The 12,310-nt window shown below is 53.4% G+C and overlaps 1 protein-coding gene across 2 annotated transcripts in view; it reads left to right on the top strand.

Annotated features, from left to right (window-relative positions):
- The first annotated feature begins 2,836 nt into the window (after positions 1-2,836).
- CPNE2 (copine 2) overlaps positions 2,837-12,310 on the top strand; it is a 41,870-nt gene continuing 32,396 nt past the window's right edge. The window contains exon 1 of one of the 2 annotated variants that reach the window (XM_041458972.1): positions 2,837-2,912. The gene's annotated coding sequence lies outside the window, so the exon portion shown is untranslated. Of the gene's footprint in view, positions 2,913-7,956; positions 8,035-12,310 lie in introns of those variants that run through there. The other variant, XM_041458971.1, reaches the window with a different exon arrangement.

A 12,310-nucleotide genomic window follows, 5' to 3' on the forward strand; every position in this document is an offset into this window, starting at 1 on the left:
ATAAATACTTAAGTCTTGTGGTGGATTTATTTATGGAATCTTGTTTGCAACAGCATTTTCCTGGGGAGATGTAACTGATCTGATTTGGGCAGGGCAGGCATCTGGAATGAGAAAGAAATGCTGGGCCAGCAAATCTTTGGGCAACTGGCTGTGAGCAGGTGGTGCTGGTTATTCCTGGGGGAGCCACTGTCCCTATTTAGAGATCAGCATCATGTTTGTGACATAATGACGTGGTGGTGTAAAAGTGGGACACGTTTTGCAGAGACTACCCTGAAAAGGGTTTAAAAAACAAAAACAAAGGAAAAAAGAGGTAGTGAAATTCCTCATCAGGTTATATAATTCAATGGAGTGAGCCAGTACCTCAGATCTAAACACTGCCACTTACAAAAACCTTCACCAAGCATGGTGAACTGATATGAGGAAGAAATTCTTCCCTGTGAGGCTGCCCAGAGCAGCTGTGGCTGCCCCATCCCTGGCAGTATCCAAGGCCAGGTTGGACAGAGCTTGGAGCAGCCTGCTCCAGTGAAAGGTGTCTACGCACGGCAGGGAGTTGGAACAAGATGATTTTTAAGCTCTCCTGCCACCCAAACTGTTGTATGATAAATGAGGTCTGAGGTCCCCCTGACTCCTGAAGTCCATCATGAGAATGCTCGTGCAGCACTGCTCGTCTCGAGATGTTAAAGGAGGGACTCTGAAATCCAACTGCACACCTGCATTCCTCAGGGTCTCCCCCAAATTCAGGGCTCAGTCTGACCCGAGAGAGTGGCCATCCCAACGGGAGCCAGGGAAGGGAACTTGCAGGAACACACAGTGCATCTTTTCCAGAACACCAGGTGTCAGCAAAACCCCAAAAACGGGGAGAGGTTGTCTGTAATCCAGCGGTTCGGGATAAAAACGGGCTCTGTGCTGTATTTTATGTGCATTTTTTAAAAATCAGAGGTTTGGACCGAGTTGTACATGGCACACAACAACTCCATGGGTCTGTGGTTCATTTCTTCCATGTGATGCCAAGGACTTCTGGAGCGTGCTTCCATTTCCATTGTGCTTGCCATGTCCATGCTCCAGCTGGTGCTCGCTTCTGAAAGTTTCTGAGGGGAACTTGGGGGCTTTGTCCAATTTGGAGGGGTTAAATGTATCTTCTGGAATGCAGGAAGACGTGAGGCCATTAGGGATTGTGTGTGATGGCCGAAAAACAAACCAATTCCCAACCACCTAATTACTGCGGGCCATTTTTAGAGCTGTTACTATTAGGTTTCGGATTTATCATGGTCCAAAAATGGAAATGCAGCAGGACTCTCTGCACACCCCTATTGTTTCAGGCTGCCTGCAGTCTCTGGAAGACAATGTCTGAGCTAGTCAGTACTGGTTTCATACACAGAAGGCATTTTGCCCCCTGAGACCGGATCTTTAGAAAGAAGCACTGTGCTGTAAATAAACACGCTGCTGGAGGGCGGGAGGGAGCCTGGGTTTTGTGCTGGGGAGCAGCTGCAGCCAGGCTGGGCCGGGCTCCTGCACACCATGGTGGCAGCTCCAAAGAGCTGGAAACGCAGCCACTGCTTCCTCTCTGCTAAAACTAGTTCCAGGTAGCCCTGAACCTGCTGTGACTTGGAGGAGAGAAAACACAGGAAAATCTGATCTGGGAGAAAACAGGCATATTGGCATTTGTGAAATACCGTCTGCCTCTCCCTCTTCCCCTCAAAGTGACATTTTAAGCCTCAGGCAAGGAGGTAGGAGGGCAGGTCTGGCACAGACCCCACTTCTCCCACTGAATTCCTCTTTCAGGTACAACCTCGTCCCTTTCTGTGATGGTTTCTGGGCACACAGTTCTTTACACAGAAAGAGCAGAGTTGCTCCTAAACACTAGGCTCAGCTCTTGGTTGGGTGCCTGTGCTGAGCAGGAGCCCTGGTGACTCCTGAGCCTGTCCTGTGTCCACTCCTGGGGCTGCGAGTGGGGCTGGCAGAGGGAGCACCTTGTGCAGGCTAAGAACTTGGTGCCTTAAAACTCCTATGCCTTCCACAGCTCAAACTGAATGAGAAGAAAGTATTCCAGCTGGGCAGGGGAATTCGGGACTTGCTTATTTGCCTGTGATCTTCCAAAGCTTGAGCAGAGCCCATAGCAAAGAGCTCTGATCAAATACGGACGGTTTATTTAATCAGCAGCCTCAGAGAGAGGCTTTCAGCCTTATTACCATATCTCCACTTCAAAAATGTCTCTATAGATATCCTGGACAGCTGAAGATGTGTCCACCAAGGGCCGGGTGAGGTTGCTGATGGCACTTTGGGGTCAGCCCCCCGTGGTGCCAGCCTCGAAGGGAGCACAGGCCGGCTTCTTGGGGTGATGGGTGGCTGTGACACTGGCCAGCCCTTTACATCTGAGCCGTGCATTTGGGGCCTGCTTCTTTTCCTTCTTTAACCCTCTTTTTCCCACGGGAAGCGGAATCAGCAGGACATGCTCCAGGCCTGAACGATTTCAGCACCAGGAGCACCCACACAGGCTGGGCAGGGAAAACCCTGCTTACACCCAAACAGCACAAACCCCAGTGCTTTTGCTTAAAAGTGATGAGCGTTGATCCAACAAAGTTATATCTTCCCTTGGATCTGAGTGCATAACATGGAAAATAATTTCCTAGATGTATTTTTTTAGGCTGTTTTAAGATTTTTTTTTGTTTTTCTCTCCAAACAGCGAAGCAAAATCAGCCAGCAAAGAAGTTTTGGGGTGGATCTTTTTTTTTTTTTTTTTTTTAATCAGAAGCGGCTGATGCTCGTTCCGGGAGGGGGGAGCCGAGCCCGCCCCTCGCCGCCGCCGCTCGGGGCGGGTGGGCGGTGATGGCGAGGGGCGGGCGCGGCCGTGCGGAGCTTCTGAGCCCGCAGCCCCGCGGGAGCGGCTCGGCCCGGCCCGGCCCGGCCCGGCGGTGAGTACCGGCAGCCGCCGAGGGTGCCCTGGGGATAACGGGATCGTCCGCCGTGCCTCGGCTGGGTGGTGGCACAGCGGGTAGTCCGCGGGGAGGGTGGCGCTGGCTGGGACAGCGTAACACCGCTGTCAGCCACAGGATGGGGACCTGCAGGGTGATGTCCCCCACTGGCTCGTCCCGGGGTGTGTGGTGGCGCTTCTGCCCTCTGTCCGTTTGGACAGACCCTCCGTGCTCCCAGACAGAGCCTCCATGCCCTGGGACAGACCCTCCCTCCTCTGAGACAGACCTTTGGTTCCTCGACCATCCCTCAGGACCATCCTCTGTCACTTTACCCTCCCCTTCCCCAGCCCAGCTCCCTTCATTCATGCACGGCGTGGAAGTTGTGCTGCTCCCACTCTCTGTGTGTCTGTATCCACTCCTAAGGAAGTCAGCTGGGCATGCGACCCCCAGGCAAATGCCGGGGCCTGGTGGCTCCACTCCTCAAGCCTGGGGATATTTGTAGGGTTTTTTTCTGGGCAGCTGCTGCAAGCCCCTCTCCTTTTCCTCTGGCATTGAGTCCGGGGGGATCTGGCGAGTTGGAGGCTGAGGAATCAGAGTCACTTCTTCAGGAACTGTTTGCAGCCCGATGATGCTCCAGCTGGAGATGATCTCCTTCGTGCCATGATTTTGGGGGCACTGGGAGGGTTTATGCTCCCGGATGTGCTGTCTCTCTCTCCTCTGTGCCCAGCAAGATGCTTTGTTCTCTGAGCAAGAGGCGAGCGGAGCGTTTCACTCAGCAGTGTGAGGGTGCTGGGAGGATGGCAGGTGGGGAGGTGTTTTCCTGTCAGCTCTGCCAGCCTGAAGACCTGATGCAATAAGTATTTGTGTGAGTAACCCTAATTTAGGCAAGTGGCTGGACTAAAGCCAGCGGGGCTGGAGGACTTGGTGGGCAAACACACCCTTTGGAGCTGCTCACCACAAGGAGGGTGGAACAGGGAACAGAGGTGAGTAGAGGGCTGAGCCTCGGTGGCAGAAGCATCTCTGAAGGGCTGGGTCCTTGCTGCTGACTCCCCAGAGTGTGAGCTGCTTTGTGGAAAGGAATTGGGAGAATCCTCATGAACCTCGAGGACCAGGTTTGAACCTCCTGGCAATACACCTGAACCTCGCTGGAAAAGCTGGAGTTGTGGGCACAGCCCAGGTGTGCTCAGTTCTGATCCTGCTCCCCTGTCACCTGCATCAGCCTCCTCGAGCCAGCCCAGGTACTGGGGCCTCTGATACCACTGTGCTTCTCTGGAGTCAGAAAATTATTTATTATCAGCCAGAAATAGCCTTCCACCGAAGCCCACTGGGGGCAGGGAAGGGAGAGATGGGAGGAGGAAGGCTGGGAACAAAAGCTCGGGGCATGTGGAAAGGAGTTGTTGTGAAGAACGCAGCCGGTGGAGGATGTTTTCCTGTAGCTGTCTTGGGGAAATGTTGCATTTGCTTTGGTTACAGCTGTGTCATAGCCTGGAACGTACGTTTTCTGGTGATGTGTGTTTTTCTTTCCCTGCTGTTGCTGCTGGAGCATCCTGACTGGGATAAAGTGGAGGGAAGGAGTGAGGGCATCTAGTGAGGCTTCCAAGTGTCCCCAGATTTCATCTTGCTGTGGTGTAGGCAGCCCCTAGCCCCTGCCTTGTGCAGACACGCAGTTCTGGAGCTGCTCTCTAAGAGCCAACGCTGTCCCCAGCCCCAGGGGATGGAGTTTGCCAGCAGCCTGCCTCTGCTGGCACTGTTGGCATGTGCTCTGCTGTTCCCAGGACCTGCTTGGTCAGGAGCACAGCGTGTATCTCTTGCAGGGGCTGCAGACACTGCCCTGGTGCAGTGTGAGCATGGGTAGGGTCATCCAGCTGCTTCTCCCTCCCTGCTGCCCTGTGAGCTCCAGCTGAAGGGAGCTGAGATCCTGAGGATCAACAAGTGGTATCCTGGGGACATCCTTGCTCCCAGGGTCTGTGCTGGGGGACAGCCAGGGGTTCATGCTGGTTGCTGACAAGCTGTTGTGAAGCTGTTGCTTATCAGGGTTAGACAGCTCCAGTGCATGTCCAGCCTGTGCTGTAGGAGGGGCCCTGGGCCCCAGGAGCTGGGGTTTCCAGTGTGGAAAAATCCTTTTTGGATTCAGCTGCTGGAGCTGAGCTGTGGATGAAGATGCTCTTTGCCTTAGGGGGATACATCAGCTGCACAGCCCTTGGCAGTCCTTGATTCTGCTCCTCTTCCAGCGATCCCCCTCCCTCACCCCAAAGCACTGGGATTTTCGGGTGCTGGAGCAGCCTCCAGCTGCCCCACGATTTTCCAGCTGCCCAGGTGTGCGCTGGAATTGCAGCAGCTTTGTTTGCCTTTCAGCAGTCTCAGTGTGGTGCACGAAGAGTCTGGGAGGAACAGCTTCTGCTCCTGTTACACTTGGTGGAAAGAGTTTTCCCCTGACTCCAGTGGAAAGCCCTGCCTGGGGGGAGCTGGCCGGGGCTGCTCGTGCCACCGTAAATCAGGGCTTGTTCTCCAGGAGCCGTCCATGTGCTGGGAACAAAATTCCAGGTTAATTGATGAAAAAGCAACGCTTGCAGCCTCCTGTCCGGGTTCAGGGCTGCCAGCTCTCATAAGGAACTCTTTATGTGAGAACATTGGCTAGTGTTCAGAGGCAGGGTGGAGGGATGGAAGGAAAGGTAAATTTTCTGGTGCAGTGGAGTCGCCTGGCATTTGAAATAGTGCTCCTGGCAGGATGCAGAACCCACAAACAGTGTGAAGAAAAAAAAGAATTGAACACTTCCCCACCCTTTCTGCCCCTGAAATCTTACGGTTTGTCTTTTAAACCTCTGTAAAATATTTGTTGAGGGACCTGAGTCATCACTTTTTGCTGCTTTGGCTCAGTTTCCTGGCTGCTGGCTTTGCAAGGTTACTCGTTTGGATCATGGGAGGAGGGGAAAAACTAATTCCCAGGAACTCAGGTGAGTTTGGAGATCATAACATTGTTGTTAAAATGCCAGAAGAACAAACGAGTGTAGAATTCAGCAAGAAGGGCTCCAATTTTATTTGTCTGCTGCTTTTGCTAAGGCCTTGTGTTTGGGAGCTGTCATATTTTCTGCCTGTAGCCAGCAGGAAAAATCTTGTGTCTAAAATAGTCGCCTTCCTCCCAGCCCTGGATTTTCCATCATCACGTGATTCCAGAAGCTGAGGATTTAGGAAGAAACATCAGCTGTCATGAGGCTGATTTTGAAAATTATACAAGCTGGGAATACAAGTTTTGCTATTAAACAAGTCCAGTGCTGTGCAACCATTTAAACCCAGTCTGATATTCCCCTGAGTGGTGTCTAAAGCTGCTGAGAAGGGGTCGAGAATTAGTCAGACGTCATTCTCACAAACCACAGCATTTTTGTCTCTCTGGCACACAATTCTGTCTCAGGGTGAAGCTTCACACATCAAGTGGCAGCATATCTCTGCTGCAAAGCAGGCCAAAAAAATTAAAATTCTGTGGGAAATTGTTGGATCTTAGTGATGAAAATCCCGTCTGTGAGAGGGAAGGGATGGGGAGCTCTGAGTGGTGGGATGGAAAGGAGGGGGAAAGGTGGCTCCAGCCATGGGGACATCAGTGCTCTGCATGACTTGGTGTCCCAGTGCTAACGAGCATTGCACATAAATACCCGTGAATTAATATTTATTTATCTTATCAGCTCTGGTTGCTTTAGGGATGAAATGGTGCATGGGATGGAGGGACCTGCGCAGCTGCCTGACATGAGGTTAGGCTGACATGCAGTGAGGTCCAAAAGCAGTTAAAGATATTTCTGATCACATAAATGATGATTTTTTTTTTTTCTTCCCCTCTCACATGTGATAGATGGTGTTGGCTGGGAATAGGAATCCAATTAAGATTCAGAAAGGCAGCATTTTTGCTTTCAATGGCATAGGAAAGTGGTTAATAAGTTAAACAGCTTGTTACATACATGGTCTATAGTTGGGATGTGGGAGCCTCCCTCTACACCTGCAAGGGAGCCCTGCTGGATGCGTGTCCTTTGCAGCCCAGCCCTGATCCTCTACATTCCATAGGGCCTGCCTTTAATTAAGCCCACTTTTTCCTCCAAATCCAGTTTTGAAACAGACCTATCCCACCTCCTTGTGACAGTGTGCCCAGCTTTCATATGGCTGCTGTAGGATGGGGCAGGGAATTTTTAATACTGGAAGATAAAATATGCCCCAGATCCTGCGAGTGCCTTGTCCTGCCTTGCTGCATCTCCTGGTTTGCATCTCCTTGTTTGTCCCACCCGGAGCAGGTGTCTGACAAGAGCATCACTGCCCTGGGGAGGCAGGAGATTTGTGTTTGGCATTTCCCTGTGTCGGACAGAGGCTCCCACGGCTGCTGCCTGTGGCTGCTCCCGCAGGACTGAGCCTGCCCCGTGGAACGGGCAGCGTGGATTTGTGCCTGGGAACGCGGAGGGTGCAGAGCCGGCACACGAACCTTCCCCGGGGTCCGCCTCGTGGGGCGGCTGTGTGCAGGGTTTGATGCCATCGCCACGATTCACGGTGACATCACGATGTTTTCTGCCCTGAATCACAGATTTCCCTAAATTGAGCCCCAGAGGAAACTCGTAGTCAAGCGAAAATGTGCAGCCCTTCCCGGCGTGTGTGAGCCAAATACGTGCGTGCCCGTGGAGACGGGAATGGGCTCTGCCCGTGCGGCTCGGCCACCGCTCCGTGCCCCGAGCAGGGGCAGCTCTGCCCCCTCGCCTCGCCCTGCTGCTTCTTTGCCTTTTGTCCTGGCTGAGCAGCGAGCCTGGGAGGCACCCGTGCATCTGTGAGCAGGGCACGGCTCTGCGGGCCGGCAGGGCTGGCACCAGGGTGGGCTCTGCCCCCTGCACACCGCCCTGTGCAGCCGGCTGGGAGCAGAGCCCCTGTTTCCTCTCCGGCTTTGAGGAAGGACTTTTTCCTGTGGTGTCTTTCTGAGCACACCCCCAGCCCCTGCGGCTCCTCCCGGCCCGTGTCACCAGTGGTGCTCCCTGTCCCCACGTCACCGCGGGGTGTGCAGGAGCGGGTTTTGCTTTCGTTTGCCAGCCTGGAGCCCTCGGCTCTGCGACGACGCTGAGGATTGCGGAAACACCTCAGTCCTCGTGATTTCCCGTCGGTAAGTAGGTTTAGATACTTTGGGGGACATTTTCAGACTTTGTCTGTAGAGGGTTGGAGAACAAATTTTCTCCTTGCTCCCCAGTGCCAGGGCAGGCTCTGCCCGGAGCTGCCTCCGTGCCAGAAGCACATAAAGGTGTTTGGTTTTCCTCTCCCCTTCCTGGCTTGCTGAGATTTCCAGTTTTGGTGTCTCTGCGGGTGGGAGCCCCTCCCTGAGGACCTGGGTGCATCCTCTGGTCCTGCAGCAGTGGCCGGGCAGCGGCTGTGCCCTGCTGTTGCACAGGGACCGGCTTTCACCCCGCAGGGATGCTGGCACAGCCTTTCGCGGTGCCCTCTGGCAGCTCACCTCAGCTACAGGATGGCTGCTGGGGGCAGAGCAGCCCCAGGTCCTTCCAGGTCCTGCTCAGATGGAGGAAGCATCCAGGGTGGCAAGCTTGGTGGTCCTGGAAGGACCTTGGGACCGTGGTCAGGGCTGTGAGGGGAGCAGGGAGCAGGGACACAGGGCAGGAGGAGGCTGCGTGGAGGAGTCACTGCCACCCTGCATCCTTCAGTGTGAGCAGGCTCTTCCCTAATGCCACTGCCTGCTGGAGCCCAGCAGCTGCTGTGCCACGTGAGGGGATGGCAGAGAGGCTGCTGGAGGTGATGGGTCCATGCTTGACACCAGCAGTGGCTGTCTCAGCTCTGTGCTGGGCACAGGAAAGTGCTCTGGAGTTGCTCTTCAGGGAATGATATTTTCAAAATGAGATGAGCCGCTTTGGGGGTGTCCAGCTCTGGTTCCACAGGGTTTGCCTCGGAATTGTCTTATGATTTGTGACTCCCAGGTTACCTCAGGTGACTTCTCAGGGCTCTGCTGATCCTCAGCCCCTGGAGAAGGTTTGCTGGGTGCTGCCCATGTGCTGGTTGGTGCAGCTGCTTGGGGATTCAGCAAGGTGGGTGCTGCCCTCACTGGCACCAAACCTGTACAGAGCTGGTGGGTGAGAGCTTTTCTGGGGACAGCAGGGGCCTGAGAGGAGCTGTGGGTGGGGATGGCCCAAGAGTGAACTGGAGAAGCAGTCACTGTCACACCAGGGGCCAGCAGCCCTTGGGAGGGAATTTTGCAGTGCTGCTGTGAGAAGCTCAGCTGTCAGCACCGGCAGCATTGTCTATTGTAGCCCATTAGGGACAGTTTCCATCAGGGAGGGTTCATTGGAGATATCACTTTATTAGATTGTCCTGAAACACTTTGTCCTTCTATATCAGGCACCAGAGTATCTCAGTGCAGTCTCCTTGGCTTCCAGCAGGCAGGACTGTGGGACCTGTGCTTCAGGCTGGAAACAGGAGACCTGCCTGGGCATCTCTGTCTGCTGGGTCTGCCCCAAATCTCTGTGAATTTGGAAGGATTTGAGCTCAGTCCCCACCGTGCTGCTGTGCTGGGATGCTCAGAGGCAGTTTTCAGCCTTTCCCTGCCCATGGGAGAGATGGTCCTCTGGCAGTAGCAGAGGAGCATCTACAGGGATGTACCAAGCACCCCCTTTCTGCCTCCCAGCCTGCTCCCCTGTGGCAGAGGCATTTGCTGGAGACCAGCAGCAAGGTGCTGTGTACATGACTGATTGCACCTGTGTGCAGAAGGTAACGAGGCTGCTAAAAGGAGCAGCTGGGAATCCACTGAACTGCCTGCGTGGGACTGAGAGGCAAATGTTCTTGCTTTCTGAAAAAAATCTGGGGATGGCTTTGTTTGTCAGCAGGAGAGGGGACAGTGACCACTGTGAGTTGTGGTGCTGTGGGGAGCTGCCTTGGGTGTCCATTGCAGTGCATCCCAGCTTTTCCTGGTGTCTCCAGCTCCATGTGTCCTGGCTTTCAGCTTTTCTGCTGCTCTGGTCAACCAGTTTCTGTATCATCACGCTCCTCTCCTGCTTCAATCTGATGACAACCTGTTTTCACCTGCTTCTAATCCTCCCTCAGGTACTGCTGCTCTCTCTCTGTGTCTCCACTGCCTGTGAGCTCAGATATGTGATTTATGAGAACCCCAGTTTACCTGTTTGATACTCCTCTCTCATTTTTGCTTTCCTGAAAGGAATTTTGCTTCCACAATTGCAGTAGGCTGTAGTAGGACAGCCTTAGTGGGGAAACAGTCACAAATTACTTCTGTGGGCTCTTACAGAAATCGTGGATCATCCCAAAGAAAGATCTCCTGTTCCCTGGGATGGACACAGTAGAATTTTGCATGGTATCAGTGCTGGGTGTTGGTACTTCTGTGTCTGTTTCAAATATGCCTGGCATTGGCCATGAAAAGAAATTATTTCTTTAATGAGAGAAGATCACTGAATTTAGGGCACTATTAGGATTGAGCCCCTCCCCCCTCCAGAAGTTTTACCTAAAGCACAGCTTTATTTTTTCTCCTGTGTTTTTTCTTGTTAAAGCTTAACACAGACCTTTAGCATGGCCTTTAGCATGCCTTTAGCACGAGCCTGCTGCTCCTGGACTGCGCTTCTGCAGAGGGAGGGGGGACCTCTTCAGTCATGAGTTACTTTGCAAAATAGATATCTCCTTCTCCTCTTTCCCTTTCAGATAAGAGAGGAAATAAGGCTCCCAGGTTTTTCTGCTGACCCTTTTACACTTTGTAAAAGTGATTTTGCTCTCTGCTGTAGAGATTGGGGTGCCTGGGATGAGACTCTGCTCTGGGACTGCTAGATATTCTTAGATATTCAGGGCAGCCCCAGGGCTTGTGCATGCCCTCAGCCAGCAAAACCCTTCTCTGTGGGTTGTTGTGGACATGAAACAGCTTGGAAGTGACCAGGCCATGGAGAAGAAAAGTGCTTGAAAGTTGTAAGCACAAAGGTATTCAGTTCAGAAGGTCCTGGAAGCTGGAGCCCAGAAAGGATTTTTTGGGACTGTGTCCCTGCATTCTGGTCTTGCTCTTGTGACACCTCTTGATGGCAGATGGAACCCTGGGGCAGCCAAACCTTCAGGCTTGTCCCTGAGACCCCTCATTGGGAACCTGGCCGTGTTTCCCTGGGACAGCACGTGTCTGCGTGCTCGGCACGGAGCCCAGCTGGGATGGAACCCCAGGAGAAGGTTTGGCTGCAGATGCTGAGCGAGTCACAGGACTTTGTTCAGGGCAGCAAATGTGGGGAGAGGAGAACAAAAACGGGAGGAGAGACTGGAATACCGATGGAGACATGCCGACTCTTTCAGTGCCAGCTCCAATACCCCCAGAATTTCAAGCTTTTGTGGGGTGTTAGAAAGGTGCTGGCTCGCTGATGGTGCCTCCCATGTGAAGCCTCTGAGCTGGTGCTGGGGCAGCAGGGGCTGAACCCACACCCAGCCCTGTGGAACATGCTGGGTCCATGCTGGTGTAGCAAGAGGAAGGTGCTGGATCTGTGCCAGTGCAGTGGCAGCAGAGGTGGCTTTCCAGTGTTTGCTCTGGCTGGTGCTGGCCATCTCCTCACCCCAGTGCCTGTCCTGACCGTGCACACCCTGGGGAGCCAGACTGAGCTCAGGGGCTGAGTATGGGTGATGTGCTGTGCACCAAGAGGATGTTTTGGTGTCTGCCAGCCCTGGGAAAAAAAGGTTTTTCCACTGAGTCACTTGCTGCCTCTGCTTTTTATGAGACAGCACTGAGATCTGGGAGAAGGGGAGATGGAAAAACCTCGCCCAGATCTCCCTGCTCCGGCAGGACCAGCACAGCTGCCCCATGTTTGCTTTTCAGAGGGAGTAGTAGACAGACAGTAGCATAAATAGAACAGGCTTGGCTATTTTAGGACATTGATTACACGATCAGTGCATTAAAGAAAAATAATTAAGTAAAATCTTCACTTTAGCTGCAGCTGGCAACATGGGCTTGGGTGGAGCAGAGGCAGGGATGGCACCTTGGAGCTGGTCCCCCAGCTGTGGGGGATGAACTTTTACTTCTCCATGTGTTCCTCCCTGAAGCTGCAGTAGATGGAAGGTTTCCCAAGTGTGGCACCCTTCTGGTGTGACCCTGCCGCCGTTCTGGTGTGACACTGCTGCTGTTCTGGTGTTGTGCTGCTGTGCACAGGGGGTGATGGCACGAGACAGGCTTGGTCTAGGTAAGGGGGAGCCACTATGGGTGCTGTTTTGGTGATGTTCACGAGTGTCTGCAGCCAGGGATGGGTATTTCCTTCTTCTGGAGAAGTTTGAGTTCTAATGGAGCTGGTTGTACCACTCTTTCCCTGAGCAGCAGTCTGGGGTGGAGAGCTTCTGTTTACTGGTGGGGGTTAAAACCAGACTTGCTTCTGGTGATTTAGTGCCAAGCAGAGATCTTGGCAGGCAGGAGA

Source organism: Pyrgilauda ruficollis, unplaced genomic scaffold, assembly GCF_017590135.1.
Source record: "Pyrgilauda ruficollis isolate IOZ18807 unplaced genomic scaffold, ASM1759013v1 scaffold13, whole genome shotgun sequence".
Classification (NCBI taxonomy): domain Eukaryota; kingdom Metazoa; phylum Chordata; class Aves; order Passeriformes; family Passeridae; genus Pyrgilauda; species Pyrgilauda ruficollis.